This window comes from Pelophylax lessonae (assembly GCF_965119305.1).
Source record: "Pelophylax lessonae genome assembly, chromosome: 3".
In the NCBI taxonomy this organism is placed as follows: domain Eukaryota; kingdom Metazoa; phylum Chordata; class Amphibia; order Anura; family Ranidae; genus Pelophylax; species Pelophylax lessonae.
This window is the reverse complement of record NC_138770.1, coordinates 182,652,545-182,671,168: the sequence shown is the minus strand read 5'-3', so window position 1 is coordinate 182,671,168 and position 18,624 is coordinate 182,652,545.

Sequence of the window (18,624 nt, the reverse complement as noted above, 5' to 3'; positions counted from 1 at the left end):
GTAGCGACTTACAGTATGAGAAGTTCACCGTCAGCTTTTGCTCAATGTGTCTCTGGTGTTCGGCCGCGCGGCGCTTCCGCGTTCCACCGGCCAGAACCACCACACCGGAAGTGACGTATGACGCTGGATGCCGCTCTACGCGTTTCGTCAGTGGACCGCCCCCAGATGACGTTGCACTGACGAAACGCGTAGAGCGGCATCCAGCGTCATACGTCACTTCCGGTGTGGTGGTTCTGGCCGGTGGAACGCGGAAGCGCCGCGCGGCCGAACACCAGAGACACATTGAGCAAAAGCTGACGGTGAACTTCTCATACTGTGAGTCGCTACACTTTATTCTTTATTGAATTACTGTACTACGCCATGGAAGCCTCTTTTGGTTTTGTACACTGACTCCCTAGATGCGAGCACTACTACTCCGGTGAAACATCCAAACACCGCAGGCATCACAGTAAGGGGAGAAGTAACCAACCCGGCTGAGTGTGGAGGAAGGGAGAGGACTTGGTAAGTGCTTGACCTCCGGTACAAAGCACTTTTTTCTCCCAGCACGCGCCATTAATAGCGCAACTCACTCACCACTTTACTTTACTACCACTGGTTTACCAACCACGGAGGCCAGTCTTCCCCGCAAGGGGATATCACAATAAAAGGTTTTTCAAGTATTATTTAAGTTTATTCACCCGATTTTTTTGCACTTGGCACTTTCTCACCGACCACAGGCTGATGGTCGCATTTCTAGTATATACTCAATAAATGGTACAATTCACCTAAACAACATATACTGTGGATTGCACTACTGTATGCACTGTTTGCACACCATATTATCTCATTTATAGCACGCAGAACCTTATATATTGTATAAAAAAGTTTTTTTCTTGCACATAATTTGCTTTTATATGATCACAGTGCACTTTCATACTGGGACCACATACACCATTGATTTTGTTGTACAAGGTGGTAGCGCCCCATACCAACACCCCCTGACCCATATAACACTTTTACCCTTGTGGTAAGTTGGAGGCAGCACAACCATCTGGTCCTCTCGGTTATTAAAAACCGTTTTAAACATTTTAACAAGTTCAGTATTTTATCCATAGCGCGGGTGCACCCCAACTCTATTTTTTACCATCTCTGCTCAGGAAGCCCTGAGAACCGAGCGGTCAGTGGTGTTTGATTGCTCAGTTCTCAGTGTTAGAGCCGACGGAGGACAGATTCAGCATTGGACCTAGGTAAGTACAATTCTTAAAAAAAAACTAAAAACCATACTTCAATTATAAAATAATTACAGTGGCATCACTCTTTTACAGAAATAGAAGGCACAAAGTCAATTAAACAGTGTGTGTTTAGTATCACTTTGATTTAAGCTTGCCATAGACTGTGCAAGTTTCCTGAGGAGCCCATCAAACAAGTCTATCAAAGGAGCCTGCTTGAAAATTTTCATCTGAACACTGATGCCCTCCAATCGTGTTTTCAGTGTATCGCCAGCTTTAGATGTTGGCGCTGAAAAATACCAGCCCTACATCATAAAATAATATAACTGAGCCATAAATATCTTGGTGAACTCCATCACCTTGAAGAAGCCTGACTCAAAAATGTCTGTGCTTTGTCTTTTGACTGCACCTCTGATATTCTCAATATATAAAATGATACATCTGTCTGGTAGAAGAGGCTATTGTTATTCTGAATAAAGGCATTTGTAGGCGCTATAAATAATGAGTAGATATTATAGTTGCCCTCTTCACATTTTGCACCAGGGACTGTGTGTATAAAAGAAATGAGTTTAAAAATAAATATTAAAAGTCTCATGTTCTAGCAAAAAATGAAACATCTTGAATGCAATTTGAAATGTATTAATAATGTGAAGAAATGTATATTACAAGCAGTGACCCTTTATTTACTTAAATATGTTCTATATGACCGGGCCCCGCAGCACCCAAGTGTCACTTTGCATTATCTGCCCTCAGGTTTACACTGTGAACTCAGTATAGTCTTAGAGGCCTGCTAAAACCTAGTAGAAAATGGTGTTTCTGGCAATATTCGCCAGCTCTGATGATGTAGAGAGGTGACAGTTTTAGTTTACCAACAGCTACAGTATTCACCTGCTTTTTTATCCCTGACAAAACAGATATTTATATTTGCATGTAGAGCTGACATATAAAAGGTCCCTGCACTATCCAAACAGAAATCATTTTTCTGTTTATGGAAAAGTCTATGTGTGCAAAGAACTCACATTATTTAGACTATCATAGTCAAAGTACTTGTGCCTCGCACGTCCTGTTCCTCTTTAGGTTTTATTGCCATGTTTACTGACTTGGGCTGCCTCTCGTTGCATAATTCAATCAGCACAAATCCTTCAAGTTGTCAGGAATGACGAATGGGAAAGACTGGTGCTTGTGTAAAGTCGGAGCCATGTGCAAATCTTCAGCTGGATTCCCTAAACAGCTTTTATTCTGACAGTGTTTTTCACATCAGAGTAGAATAAAAGAAGAGAGAGTAATAGGTTGGCATTGACAATAAATTATTATCACTGCCTACTTGAACAATTACAATATATAAAGGCTAAAGTCGGGAAACATGGACTTTAAGGCCCCTTTCACGGCGGATCTGAACGGACGCCCCATGCATCTCTACGGGGCATCGGATGTCAGTGGAGACATGTCCGCTGACATCCGATCCGATCCATCAAAACCAGATGGATGGAAACCCTATTTTCCATCCGTTCCGTCAAAACCAGATGGATGGAAACCCTATTTTCCATCCGTTCCGTCAAAACCGGATGGATGGAAACCCTTTTTTCCATCCGTCTGGCAGATCAGATCGGATGAGAACGGACAGGCGGTCCGTTCCCATCCAATTTCCCCATAGAGATGCATGGGGACCTGACAGCTGTGTCATCCGCCTGCTTAGCGGGGGATCGGCAGATCGATCCCCAGCTGAGAAAAACGGACTGTGTGTGAAAGGGGCCTAAAGGCACAATTATTATAAAAATACAAATAAATACAAATTTTATTTACAAATTTCAAATACAAATGACAAATTGTATTCAAAACAATTACAATTTTGAATTATATACAAATTTTATTCAAAACAATTCAAAACTAAAAAATTAATGTATACATGATTGAAAATACATAGTCAAAAAACTCTACATAGTTATTTGGTTTATCCCCCTCCCCCACCAGGCTGATGAAGAAATAAACCTGATAGTATTAGAATATGCAGTAGGATGAGCTTGACATGTTTCGCGATAATACGCTTCTTCAGGAGCCTATTTTTCGTTTGTAATCTTTCAATTAAGTTCTATCAGGGCCTGGCAACTCAGACAGAAGTAGACTTAATAATTTTATAAGCTGGAGCAGCGTTCAGCATATCTAGATAAGGGACCATTTGCACGGTAAAAATATCCTCTCAAAAATAGTCTGTATTTATACTGAAAGAGACTTATACTTGTAGTGTAGATTTCCTTATTAGGGAATGAATGAAAAAGCTTCAATGTATGAGAACGGTGGGAATTCCCACCTTTGGTTGAGAAGACCCCAGAACTATATTAGGTATGTTGACCTGAGTATGTCCCGGGACACCATCATCTGCTAGAGGATTCACTGGTAGCAATCTGACAGCTGTTGGAGGGGGCAACTGGCTTACAAAAGAAAATAGGCTCCTGAAGAAGCGTATTATCGTGAAACATGTCAAGCTCAATCTACTGCATATTCTAATACTATCAAGTTTATTTCTCCATCAGCCTGGTGGGGGAGGGGGATACGCCAAATAACTATGTATTGAGTTTTCTGACTATATATTTTCTAACATGTATAAATTTTTTAGTTTTTAATTGTTTTGAGACAAATTTGTATTTTTATAATAATTGTGCCTTTAAAGTCCATGTTTCTCAACTTTAGCCTTTATATATTGTAATTATTAGGACGTGGCACTTTACTCTACATGTCTCGCACCCACAGTACCACCCTGTGTTGGTGTGATTTGTCAGTTCATTTACTTGCACAATTAACTGTATTATGAATGTGGAAGGATAGAGAGGCTTTGTACTTTTTCACAGTGGATCATCATAAACTAACCACAGGCATGTAAAAAAAAAACAGATAGAATGTTCATTCACAGCAGGGCCAAACAGAAAGAATAATGTGCTAAGATCTACTAGACGTAAAGTTACATCCAAGTCTTATTTTTATTTTTTTGTATGTTTAAAAATAACAAACATGTTATGCTTTCCTGCTCTATGCAGTTGGCTTTGCACAAAGCAGCCCCGATCCTCCTCTTCTCAAAACCCTCGCCGGCGCTCCTGGCCCCTCCCTCCTGCCAAGTTCCCCCACAGCAAGCAGCTTGCTATGGGGGAACCTGAGCCGAGCTGCTGCTCTGTGTGTCTATTCAGACATGGAGCTGCGATTTGGCAACACCCCTCTCTCCTCATTCGCTAACTGACTTTGATTGACAGCAGCAGGATCCAATGACGCCTCATGCAACATCGCTGGATCAAGATGGGGCTCAGGTAAGTATTAGGGGGGGTTGCTGCACACAGAAGGTTTTTTTTTACTTAATGCATAGAATGTATTAAGATAGAAAACCTTCTGCCTTCAGAACTACTTTAAAAAACTATCATTGTTTAGGGATTACATGTGGCCAGGGGATAAGAAGTGAGAGGAGAGCACAGTACTGTGAAGTGAAGAAATGTATTCTATGGAAAATATCATGGCATCACTTTGGTGTAAAGAGGAAAAATTCAACCACGAGTGGTTCTATTGGACCCTATTTACTATACAGTACCTGTTCAAGGGAATATGCTTTGGGGGAGTGAGATTTCCTCCTTTTTTTTTCATTCCCCCTCCCTTTATCTTTTCCCCCCGCCCCTTCTTTTTTTTCCTTCTTTTCTCATTTATTTCTATTCTCCCATTCATTTTTTTTTCCTTCTTTCATTTTTGGTCCTTTCTGTGTGATGCCAGGTTGAATATCTGTTATATATTTGTTTTTTGGGAGTTTTTTTTTTTTGTTGTTAAAAATCATAGATGAGATGCATGCATTTTTTTAATTTGCCATTTTGGACTTTGGCCTTGATGAGCAACTTTTCAATCGACAGGATGGTTGGTTTTCTGTGTAGTTTATTTTGTCATATGGCTTTTGTGTTGGCCTATGTTAAAGTCTGTATATGATCTTTCAGCATTGTTATCTGTATGAAAAACTCTTAAAATGAAGAGTGTTAAAAAAAATGGAAAAAAAAAAACAGAAACAGCTGTGTGGGAGGCTTAAAACTGGGTGAGGAACAGCCAAACTCTGCTACTAAAGTGAGGTTGTGGAATACAGTTTTATGTCACTGGTCATATATCATGGCAACACTGAGCAAGGTAGTTATACTGCATCGGCAAGGTCCCATCTACTGCCTGCAAAAAGGCCAGCCAGAAGTGGCCTTAAAGAGGAAGTCAACTCTTCCTCTTTTTTTTTTTTTTTAGTTTTTTTCTTCCCTGCAAAGTAAATGCATAATGTGCTAGTATGCATCACAAACGAGCACATTATGTGACACTTACCTCCAAACAAAGCCCTGGTCGCCCCCCCCTGGATCCATTTTCAGCTGTTTTCCTTGCTGGTCTGCGGACTCCAGCTATGCTAGTGGCTGGGAGCCGTGTGACGTCACTCCCGTGCATGCGTGCGGGAGCTGCCAGTCATGGCACAGGGCTCTAAAGAAACGGCACGGACGGCTGACATCAGCTGCATGAAATGTAAACAGTGCAAGTTTAGGAGATATTTACAGTACCTATAGGTAAGCCTTATTAAAGGCCTACCTATAGGTAAAAGTTATAAGAGTGGGTTTACATCCACTTTAATGAAAGAATTGTGGCCAAAAAGCCATATCTCTGATGCGGAAACAAGGCTAAGTGAGTCAACTATGCACAAAAACATAGGAACTGGGGTGCAGAAAAATGGCAGCAGGTGCTCAGGACTGATTAGTCAAAATTTAACCTATTTGGCTGTAGCAAAAGGCAGTTTCCCAAAGAGCTGGACAGCGGTACAATACTGAGTGTCTGCAGGCTACAGTGAAGCATGGTGGAGGTTCCTTGCAAATTTGGGGCTGCATTTCCACAAATTAAGATAGAGATTTGGTCAGGATCAGTGGTGTCCTAGATGCTGAGAAATACACGCAGATAGTTATCTATCATGCCATTCCATCAGGGAGGTGTGTGAATGGCCCCAAATGTATTCTGCAGCAGGACAATGACCTCAAACACACAGCCAATGTCAATAAGAACTATCTTCAGTGTAAAGAACTAGGAGTCCTGGAAGTGATGGTTTGGCCCACACAGAGCCCTGATTTCAACATCATGGAGTCTGTCTGGGATTACATTATGAGACAGAAGAATTGTAGGCAGACAACATCCACAGAGGATCTGCGATTAGTTCTCCAAGATGTTTGGAACAACCTACCTGCCAAGTTCCTTAATAAACTGTGTGCACATGTACTTAGAAGAATTGACGTTGTTTTGAAGGATTTGGTTTGATTTGATTTGGATTTATCTTCTGTTAATTTACTTTCCATTTTGTTAATTGATAAAAATAAACTAGCAACACTTCTATTTCTGAAAGCTTTTCTAATTTACAGCATTTTTTACAGCTGTGGAAAACTTTGGGCTCCTATGGCCCTCCTATTGTCGGCGCTCCCTCCTCTCCACTGCAGCCGCCACCACACCGGCCTGAAAGTAGGTAAGTATACACATTTTTCTTATATAGGTTAGTCAGCTAAGGTGTAAGGAGGGAGGATGGAGCATTTTTAAGATTAGTTAGATTTATCTTGAAGTTCCACTTTAACAAACATTTAACAAGCCTGGATAATTCAAAATCAGCACACCATGAAAAAATGAGTGCACAGGGGCTACTATTTTGTGAAGATTACATGTTAAAAAGTTAAGCAGAAACAGTTTATAGAGTATAGGTAAATCTCACGCTTTCCTGTGAAAAGTGTACTCATGCACAGAATCTGCTGCACATTATTATATTTACATTCCCTGACAACCAATTGCATACTAGGCAGAGAATCTCACTAATGCCACTGCTTGTGTTGGCAGGATGTGTACTGCGCCTATCCCATGTGATGAACAGGAGAGGGGCGGCAGGTATCAGAGTAGTACACATTCCACCCACACAGGCAGCAGTAGTAAGATTCTTCACCTTGGGGGTTCCTCCTTAACTCTTGCAAAGCACCAGAAGCTGCAGAGGAAGAAAGGTTGAGGGGAGAGATGTCAATTGGACTGTAGATTTAGCCCAGTGACAGTGTGCCAAAACAGGTAAGATCTGTGACAGCAGCTTCCCCTTTGCTTGAGGAGACCATATCTGTATTTTACAGTACATTGCCCCCATACTTTACCCTGGTGCCCCCTTGTGCTGAACCTTCTTGACCCCCCATACTGTACATTCCTGACTCTCCCATACTCTTACCCCATTGCACTGTGCGCCCCCCCATAGTGTGCTTCCCCATACTGTGCCCTCCTGCTCACCAGTACTGTGCACTTCTGCCTTCTGCACTGTGCCCTCCTGTCCCCCTGTACTGTGCCCTCATGCCCCTCTGTACTGTGCCCTCCTGCCCCCCTACTGTGCCCTCCTGCCCCCTGTACTGTGCCCTCCTGACCCCATGATTGTGCCCTGCTGCCCCCCTGTACTGTGCCCTCCTGAACCCCCCTATACTGTGCACTTCTGCCTCCCTTCAGTAGTGTACCCTCCTCCCTCCCCCCATATTGTGCCCTCCTTACCACAGTATTGTGCCCTCCTTCCTCCCCCTGTACTGTGCCTTCCTGCCCCCTTCTTTGCCCTGCTGAGACCCATACTCTGCCTTGCTGATGCTCTGTCCTCTGCCTTACTTATCCCTCATCCTCTGCCATGGTGACCCCCAATCCTCTGCCCTGGTAAACCCCTGTCCACTGCCCTGTGTGACCCCATTTCCTCTGCCCTACAGAACGCCTATCCTCTGCCCTACGTCCTACTGACCTCTGTACGCTGCTCTACATAGTACTGACATCTGTACAATGCCCCACATACTACTGACCTCTGTACACTGCCCTACATAGCAGGGCTGTTGGACCCACGCGGTACTTTGGGAGGGGTGGAAAATCAGGGCCGACACTGGGGGGCCATGTGCCCTGGGCGCCAACTTGAGAGGGGTTCTGCTGGCCTCTGGAGCAAGAAATATAAGGGGGACAGCTCTCTACAGGCAGTGCTAACACACTGGTTGGTTGGATCGGCTATACCGTCACTGGTGGGTGTGTTTTTTGTTTTTTTTTTTTGAGGGGGGGGGCAGCATTTCATTCTTGGACCCAGGCAGCATAATATCTTGGGCCAGCCCAGCTACATAGTACTGACATCTGTACACTGCCCTACATCCTACTGACCTCTGTACCCTGCCCTACATCCTACTGACCTCTGTACCCTGCCCTACATCCTACTGACCTTTGTACACTGTCCTACATAGTACTGACATCTGTACACTGCCCTACATCCTACTGACCCCTGTACACTGCCCTACATAGTACTGACCTCTGTACACTGCCCTACATCCTACTGACCTCTGTACACTGCCCTACATAGTACTGACCTCTGTACACTGCCCTACATCCTACTGACCTCTGTACCCTGCCCTACATCCTACTGACCTTTGTACACTGTCCTACATAGTACTGACATCTGTACACTGCCCTACATCCTACTGACCTCTGTACACTGCCCTACATAGTACTGACCTCTGTACACTGCCCTACATCCTACTGACCTCTGTACACTGCCCTACATAGTACTGACCTCTGTACACTGCCCTACATCCTACTGACCTCTGTACCCTGCCCAACATCCTACTGACCTCTGTACACTGCCCTACATCCTACTGACCTCTGTACCCTGCCCTACATCCTACTGACCTCTGTACCCTTCCCTACATCCTACTGACCTTTGTACACTGTCCTACATAGTACTGACCTCTGTACACTGCCCTACATCCTACTGACCTCTGTACACTGCCCTACATAGTACTGACCTCTGTACACTGCCCTACATCCTACTGACCTCTGTACACTGCCCTACATCCTACTGACCTCTGTACACTGCCCTACATCCTACTGACCTTTGTACACTGCCCTACATAGTACTGACATTTGTACACTGCCCTACATCCTACTGACCTCTGTACACTGCCCTACATAGTACTGACCTCTGTACACTGCCCTACATCCTACTGACCTCTGTACACTGCCCTACATCCTACTGACCTCTGTACACTGCCCTACATAGTACTGACCTCTGTACACTGCCCTACATCCTATTGACCTCTGTACACTGCCCTACATAGTACTGACATCTGTACACTGCCCTACATCCCACTGACCTCTGTACACTGCCCTACATAGTACTGACCTCTGTACACTGCCCTACATAATACTGATATATGTTCACTACCCTGCATAGTACTGACATCTGTACACTGCCCTACATAGTACTGACTTCTGTACCCTGCCCTACATAGTACTGACATCTGTACACTGCCCTACATAGTACTGACCTCTGTACACTGCCCTACATAGTACTGACCTTTGTACACTGCCCTACATAGTACTGACATCTGTACACTGCCCTACATCCTACTGACCTCTGTACACTGCCCTACATCCTACTGACCTCTGTACACTGTCCTACATAGTACTGACCTCTGTACACTGCCCTACATCCTACTGACCTTTGTACACTGTCCTACATAGTACTGACATCTGTACACTGCCCTACATCCTACTGACCTCTGTACCCTGCCCTACATAGTACTGACCTCTGTACACTGCCCTACATCCTACTGACCTTTGTACACTGTCCTACATATAACTGACATCTGTACACTGCCCTACATCCTACTGACCTCTGTACCCTGCCCTACATCCTACTGACCTTTGCACACTGTCCTACATAGTACTGACATCTGTACACTGCCCTACATCCTACTGACCTCTGTACACTGCCCTACATAGTACTGACCTTTGTACACTGCCCTACATCCTACTGACCTCTGTACACTGCCCTACATAGTACTGACCTCTGTACACTGCCCTACATCCTACTGACCTCTGTACCCTGCCCAACATCCTACTGACCTCTGTACACTGCCCTACATCCTACTGACCTCTGTACCCTGCCCTACATCCTACTGACCTCTGTACCCTGCCCTACATCCTACTGACCTTTGTACACTGTCCTACATAGTACTGACCTCTGTACACTGCCCTACATCCTACTGACCTCTGTACACTGCCCTACATAGTACTGACCTCTGTACACTGCCCTACATCCTACTGACCTCTGTACACTGCCCTACATCCTACTGACCTTTGTACACTGCCCTACATAGTACTGACACCTGTACACTGCCCTACATCCTACTGACCTCTGTACACTGCCCTACATCCTACTGACCTCTGTACACTGCCCTACATCCTACTGACCTCTGTACACTGCCCTACATAGTACTGACCTCTGTACACTGCCCTACATCCTACTGACCTCTGTACACTGCCCTACATAGTACTGACATCTATACACTGCCCTACATCCCACTGACCTCTGTACACTGCCCTACATAGTACTGACCTCTGTACACTGCCCTACATAATACTGATATATGTTCACTACCCTGCATAGTACTGACATCTGTACACTGCCCTACATAGTACTGACTTCTGTACCCTGCCCTACATAGTACTAACATCTGTACACTGCCCTACATAGTACTGACCTCTGTACACTGCCCTACATCCTACTGACCTTTGTACACTGCCCTACATCCTACTGACATCAGTACACTGCCCTACATCCTACTGACCTCTGTACACTGCCCTACATCCTACTGACCTCTGTACACTGTCCTATATAGTACTGACATCTGTACACTGCCCTACATCCTACTGACCTCTGTACACTGCCCTACATAGTACTGACATCTGTACACTGCCCTACATCCCACTGACCTCTGTACACTGCCCTACATAGTACTGACCTCTGTACACTGCCCTACATAATACTGATATATGTTCACTACCCTGCATAGTACTGACATCTGTACACTGCCCTACATAGTACTGACATCTGTACACTGCCCTACATCCTACTGACCTCTGTACACTGCCCTACATCCTACTGACCTCTGTACACTGTCCTACATAGTACTGACATCTGTACACTGCCCTACATCCTACTGACCTCTGTACCCTGCCCTACATAGTACTGACCTCTGTACACTGCCCTACATCCTACTGACCTTTGTACACTGTCCTACATATAACTGACATCTGTACACTGCCCTACATCCTACTGACCTCTGTACCCTGCCCTACATCCTACTGACCTTTGCACACTGTCCTACATAGTACTGACATCTGTACACTGCCCTACATCCTACTGACCTCTGTACACTGCCCTACATAGTACTGACCTTTGTACACTGCCCTACATCCTACTGACCTCTGTACACTGCCCTACATAGTACTGACCTCTGTACACTGCCCTACATCCTACTGACCTCTGTACCCTGCCCAACATCCTACTGACCTCTGTACACTGCCCTACATCCTACTGACCTCTGTACCCTGCCCTACATCCTACTGACCTCTGTACCCTGCCCTACATCCTACTGACCTTTGTACACTGTCCTACATAGTACTGACCTCTGTACACTGCCCTACATCCTACTGACCTCTGTACACTGCCCTACATAGTACTGACCTCTGTACACTGCCCTACATCCTACTGACCTCTGTACACTGCCCTACATCCTACTGACCTTTGTACACTGCCCTACATAGTACTGACATCTGTACACTGCCCTACATCCTACTGACCTCTGTACACTGCCCTACATAGTACTGACCTTTGTACACTGCCCTACATCCTACTGACCTCTGTACACTGCCCTACATAGTACTGACCTCTGTACACTGCCCTACATCCTACTGACCTCTGTACCCTGCCCAACATCCTACTGACCTCTGTACACTGCCCTACATCCTACTGACCTCTGTACCCTGCCCTACATCCTACTGACCTCTGTACCCTGCCCTACATCCTACTGACCTTTGTACACTGTCCTACATAGTACTGACCTCTGTACACTGCCCTACATCCTACTGACCTCTGTACACTGCCCTACATAGTACTGACCTCTGTACACTGCCCTACATCCTACTGACCTCTGTACACTGCCCTACATCCTACTGACCTTTGTACACTGCCCTACATAGTACTGACATCTGTACACTGCCCTACATCCTACTGACCTCTGTACACTGCCCTACATCCTACTGACCTCTGTACACTGCCCTACATCCTACTGACCTCTGTACACTGCCCTACATAGTACTGACCTCTGTACACTGCCCTACATCATACTGACCTCTGTACACTGCCCTACATAGTACTGACATCTATACACTGCCCTACATCCCACTGACATCTGTACACTGCCCTACATAGTACTGACCTCTGTACACTGCCCTACATACTACTGATATATGTTCACTACCCTGCATAGTACTGACATCTGTACACTGCCCTACATAGTACTGACTTCTGTACCCTGCCCTACATCCTACTGACCTCTGTACACTGCCCTACATAGTACTGACCTTTGTACACTGCCCTACATCCTACTGACCTCTGTACACTGCCCTACATAGTACTGACCTCTGTACACTGCCCTACATCCTACTGACCTCTGTACCCTGCCCAACATCCTACTGACCTCTGTACACTGCCCTACATCCTACTGACCTCTGTACCCTGCCCTACATCCTACTGACCTCTGTACCCTGCCCTACATCCTACTGACCTTTGTACACTGTCCTACATAGTACTGACCTCTGTACACTGCCCTACATCCTACTGACCTCTGTACACTGCCCTACATAGTACTGACCTCTGTACACTGCCCTACATCCTACTGACCTCTGTACACTGCCCTACATCCTACTGACCTTTGTACACTGCCCTACATAGTACTGACATCTGTACACTGCCCTACATCCTACTGACCTCTGTACACTGCCCTACATCCTACTGACCTCTGTACACTGCCCTACATCCTACTGACCTCTGTACACTGCCCTACATAGTACTGACCTCTGTACACTGCCCTACATCATACTGACCTCTGTACACTGCCCTACATAGTACTGACATCTATACACTGCCCTACATCCCACTGACATCTGTACACTGCCCTACATAGTACTGACCTCTGTACACTGCCCTACATACTACTGATATATGTTCACTACCCTGCATAGTACTGACATCTGTACACTGCCCTACATAGTACTGACTTCTGTACCCTGCCCTACATAGTACTAACATCTGTACACTGCCCTACATAGTTCTGACCTCTGTACACTGTCCTACATCCTACTGACCTTTGTACCCTGCCCAACATCCTACTGACCTCTGTACACTGCCCTACATCCTACTGACCTCTGTACACTGCCCTACATCCTACTGACCTTTGTACACTGCCCTACATAGTACTGACATCTGTACACTGCCCTACATCCTACTGACCTTTGTACACTGCCCTACATAGTACTGACCTCTGTACACTGCCCTACATCCTACTGACCTCTGTACACTGCCCTACATCCCACTGACCTCTGTACCCTGCCCTACATCCTACTGACCTCTGTACCCTGCCCTACATCCTACTGACCTCTATACCCTGCCCTACATCCTACTGACCTCTGTACCTTGCCCTACATCCTACTGACCTTTGTACACTGTCCTACATCCTACTGACCTTTGTACACTGTCCTACATAGTACTGACTTCTGTACCCTGCCCTACATAGTACTGACATCTGTACACTGTCCTACATAATACTGATATCTGTTCACTACCCTGCATAGTACTGACATCTGTACACTGCCCTACAAAGTACTGACCTCTGTACACTGCCCTACATCCTACTGACCGCTGTACACTGCCCTACATAGTACTGACTTCTGTACACTGCCCTACATAATACTGATATCTGTTCACTACCCTGCATAGTACTGACATCTGTACACTGCCCTACATAGTACTGACTTCTGTACCCTGCCCTACATACTACTGCAGGAGTTGCAGTACTTAGCAAGATGGTCAGTGTCAAATTTCAGCAAGCCAATGATCCCAAACACAAAGCCAAGGAAACTATAAATTTGTTTCAAGGAAAGAAAATAAAGCTGCTAGAATGGCCCAGCCAATCACCTGACTGAGCCGAGGGACATGTGGACATCGCTGGACAATGGTGGGGTTCAGGTAAGTATTAGGGGGTGTTGGGGAGGCTGCCACACACAGAAGGCTTTTATCTTAATAAATAGAATGCATTAATAGAAAAAACCTTCTGCCTTTACAACTCCTTTAAATGAAAAGTAAACTTCCTCTACTGCCTTTTACCTATAGGTAAGCCTATAATAAGGCTTACGTATAGGTAGTGTAAATATCTCAGTTTAGGAGATATTTACAATAAATGCAGCCAGCGACATGACTGGCGCATGGGCTCTGAAGGAATGGCCGCCCGTGCCGTAAACGGCGGCTCCTGCATGGGAGTGATGTCATCGTGATTCCAGCCGGTCACAGAGCCGAAGCCCGCAAACCCAGAAGCAAGATGGGTGAAGATGGAAGCGGCTGCAGAGCTGACATTGTGGCGCTGGAGCAGCTTTGTTTCAAGGTAAGTTTCAAATAATGTGCTAGTATGCGATGCATACAACCGCTTTAAGTGCATGCTCCTCCCAGAAAGACTTGCTGTACACACAGCAAACAAAGATGTCCCTGGAAACTTTTTTTGAAATGTCAGCAACTATGCAATTGTATACAAAACTTAAACATGCAAATTTGCGCTATTTTGGGTGTACCGCAAGCCTATGCCCTTTATATTTCACATAGCATTCAGAAATCCCAAGCAGAAATTGCTGAGTTAACACTGTCAGAATTAGATCCTCATTTACATCATTTATCAAATTCAAATTGTAGGATGATATACCTCATTGTTTTTTTCTTCGCTTTAACTACGCTTGGAGCATGTTTTGAAATGTATATCTGAAGATAATTATAGCCCTGTATAGTTTCTCTGTGATCGTGGCCTTAACAGCAAATTAGAGTGTAGAATGTGATTTAGGACTGAGTTATAGGATGAGCTATAGACACGCAAGCAGAGCGGGAGTCAGTGAATGTCATACTGCATCATTTGCATAATCCATTTGCTGCAGAATATTATGTTAAAGTCAAACACACAGAGCACAACTATATATTGATAAAGCAGTTGTGCTTCTCTCTTCGGGAAAATAGGAATTGATTTGGGGGAACTGAAATGCAGATGTGTGAATCCATCCTCTGATTTTTAACCAACCATTGTTTTTCACAAGCTTGCTTGCAACACAATAGACAGCGGACAGTGCATGTATACCAATGGGCTATGCATTGTATACCGAGCACAATAATTATAGTAATCACAGATAGAAGAATCTAATATGCTGAAATACAAAGCAGTGAGAGGATCTGTGGAAAGAGATGATATGCAGTAGTACAGAGCTGTACAGGCAGCTGTTAAACAGCATACTATAACAGGCTTAGCTTACTTAATAATGATGTGCAAAGAGCTGTGAAATGTGCAAAGTGTTCTAGCCCCAAGCAACCAACTGGATTTTACATTATCATAGTCAGAGCAACTAAAAATGATTGCTGATTTATTGCTATGGGTTACTGCATATAACACTATTCCATTGTTGTATCTGCTCCCTTTATTTAACGTTTCATAGTTATTGTAAAAGTAGAACCACTGGTTTATTTCCTTTTTTTTTTTTTGCCGTTTCTGTCCTATTATCCTATGAGATAGAATTCCCTTTAATTAAAATCCCAGACACAAAAGGAGGTAGCAAAAACTCTACCCAAAATATTCAGTTGGCACCAGAAGAGGTATACCATTGGAAGATTGCCTTCAGCAATGGTTTAGACTACAAACATTACATTGTGAATATCCCTTTACCATCTGTCTATAAGACAGTGGTGCCCAAAAGAATTAGAAAGGGTGAATCTTCCAAGCACAAAGGGGTACAAGCAGCAATAAAACTCGTTGACTTTAAGATTTCAGCTGTCCACTTACTTAACCAGTTCTGGACCGGAAAGGATTTGTCCCCTTAATGATCAGGCCATTTTTTTGCGATTCGGCACTGCATTAATTTAAAGGACAATTGTGTGGTCATGTGACGCTGTACCGAAATAAATTTGATGTCCTTTTTTCCCCCACAAATAGAGCTTTCTTTTGGTGGTATGTGATTACCTCTGCGATTTTTATTTTTTGCACTATAAACAAAAAAAGAGCGGCAATTCTGGAAAAAAACCCCCAAAAAACTATAGTTATCACATTCTGCTATATAACATTCCCAAAAAAAAAAAATGTAAAAATCAAACTTTTTCATCCTTTTAGGCCAATTTGTATTCTGCTATATATTATTGGTAAAAAAAAAAATCGCAATAAGGGTATTTTGATTGCTTTGCGCAAAAGTTATCGCGTCTACAAACTAGGGGAAAGATTTATGTCATTTATATATATTTTATTTTTTACTAGTAATGGCGGCGATCTGCAATTTTTAGCGGGGCTTCGACATTGCAGCGGACAGATCGGACCCCTAACTGACATTTTTGACACTTTTGGGGAGACCAGTGACAATACTACAGTAATCAGTATTAAAAATATGCACTGTTGCTGTAATCATTGACACTGGCAGGGAAGGGGTTAATCTAGTGGGTGATCAAAGGGTTAATTGTGAGCCTAGGGGAGTGTTTTCTAACTGTTCGTGGAGGAATTTGCGAAATTATCATAGAGACCCATGTTCCTATATAGAAGGATCAGAGGCGTTCTGTGATCATTTCAGAGAGAACAACAGTCAGCTGTGTTTACAACAGCTAACCGTGCTTTTCTCTCAGCAGGGAGCGATCGAGGATGGCCGGCGGCAATCGGTGCCACCGGTCCCGTGCATCGGCATCCCTGCTGCCTAGTGGGGGCGAGAGCGCACCGCCGCCAGTGCGCACTCGACCCTAGGAGTGCTCCTGTGAACCGACGTATTTGTACGTCATTTCGTGCAGCTGAGCCAGCCTGCCACATTAAAACTGCGGCGGGCACTCGGCAAGTGCTTAACCTCTTCCCGCTGACCGCCTCCTGGCCCTTTAACCTGGCTAGCGGTAAACCCGAGCGTGACTCGGGGTAGGAATTTCATGCTATTATCGGTATCCCCGAGTCACGCTCGGGGTGGATGTGCAGAGAGCGCAGCGGAGTGTCTTACCTTATCCTGGCGATCCAGCGATGAGCTCTCATTGCTGTGACCGCCAGCCGAGATCTCTGCCGCTCGTCTATCGGTAGGAGGACTTCCTAGTTCCGTTCCCTGCAGCAGCAATGCTGCATGGGAGCGGAACTAGGGAGGGAAATTCAAAAAAAAAAAAAAAAAAACGTTGCACAAAACACAAACACATTTTATATTATATATATGCATATATATATATATGTATATATATATATATATATATATATATATATGTATATATATATATATGTATATATATATGTATATATATATGTATATATGTGTATATATATATACCTATATACACATATATATATATATATATATATATATATATATATATATAAAATTATATTATTGATTCGATTATAATTCATGCGTTATATATATATATATACACACACACACACACATATATATATATATATAATAGATAACGCATGAATTATAATCTAATCAATAATATAATTTTATTATATGATATTATATATTCTATAATAAAATTATATTATTGATTAGATTATAATTCATGCGTTTGTGTTTCAAATTTATCACATCTGGGATGTCTACTAGACTCTTGTTTTGGTCAGGTTTAAGTCAGTAATTACTAAGAATTGTAGGCCTATAATACATAACGCCAAATTTCCATGAAAAGAATTGTACCGCTTTTGGTACAGAATTCCTGACAGAATCATACTGCCAGGGAGGTTAATGCTGGTTGTGCCTTCTGCCAGCAGGTGGTGCTGTGGAGCAGAGAGCAGAGCGCGGGATCAGAGGCTGTCAGGGCGTGCAGGAGAGAGGAGTGTGTGTGGAGTGTGTGCGTGACCGACCGCGTGTGAGTAACCCCCCCCCCCCCAGGAGAGCAGCGGCGGGGAGCGGCGCTCGGACCCCGACCCCCCACCCCCCCCCCCCAGAAGCGAGCGGCGAGCGGGTCGGTAACCCCCCCCTCTCTTGTTGCGGGTGGCGAGCGGAACAGTAAACCCCCCCCCCCTTTTTGCGGCGGGCGGCGAGTGGTGCGGACCCCCCCCCCCCCAGACAGAGAGGGAGCAGAGGAGACTAGCGAGCAAAGGCTGACCGGGAAGTGACAGAGGGAGGCGGGTGCAGAGCGGAGACTGACCGTCTGAGGGAAAAAAAAAAAAAAAAAAAAACAGCCAGGAACTGCTAGAGACAGACTTAAAGGGACATACACTAGGTAAGTAAGACTGGTGACTGAGATTGTACACTGACTGAGGGTGTAGTGTAGTACCTGAGTATCTGTGAGTACCTGAGTATC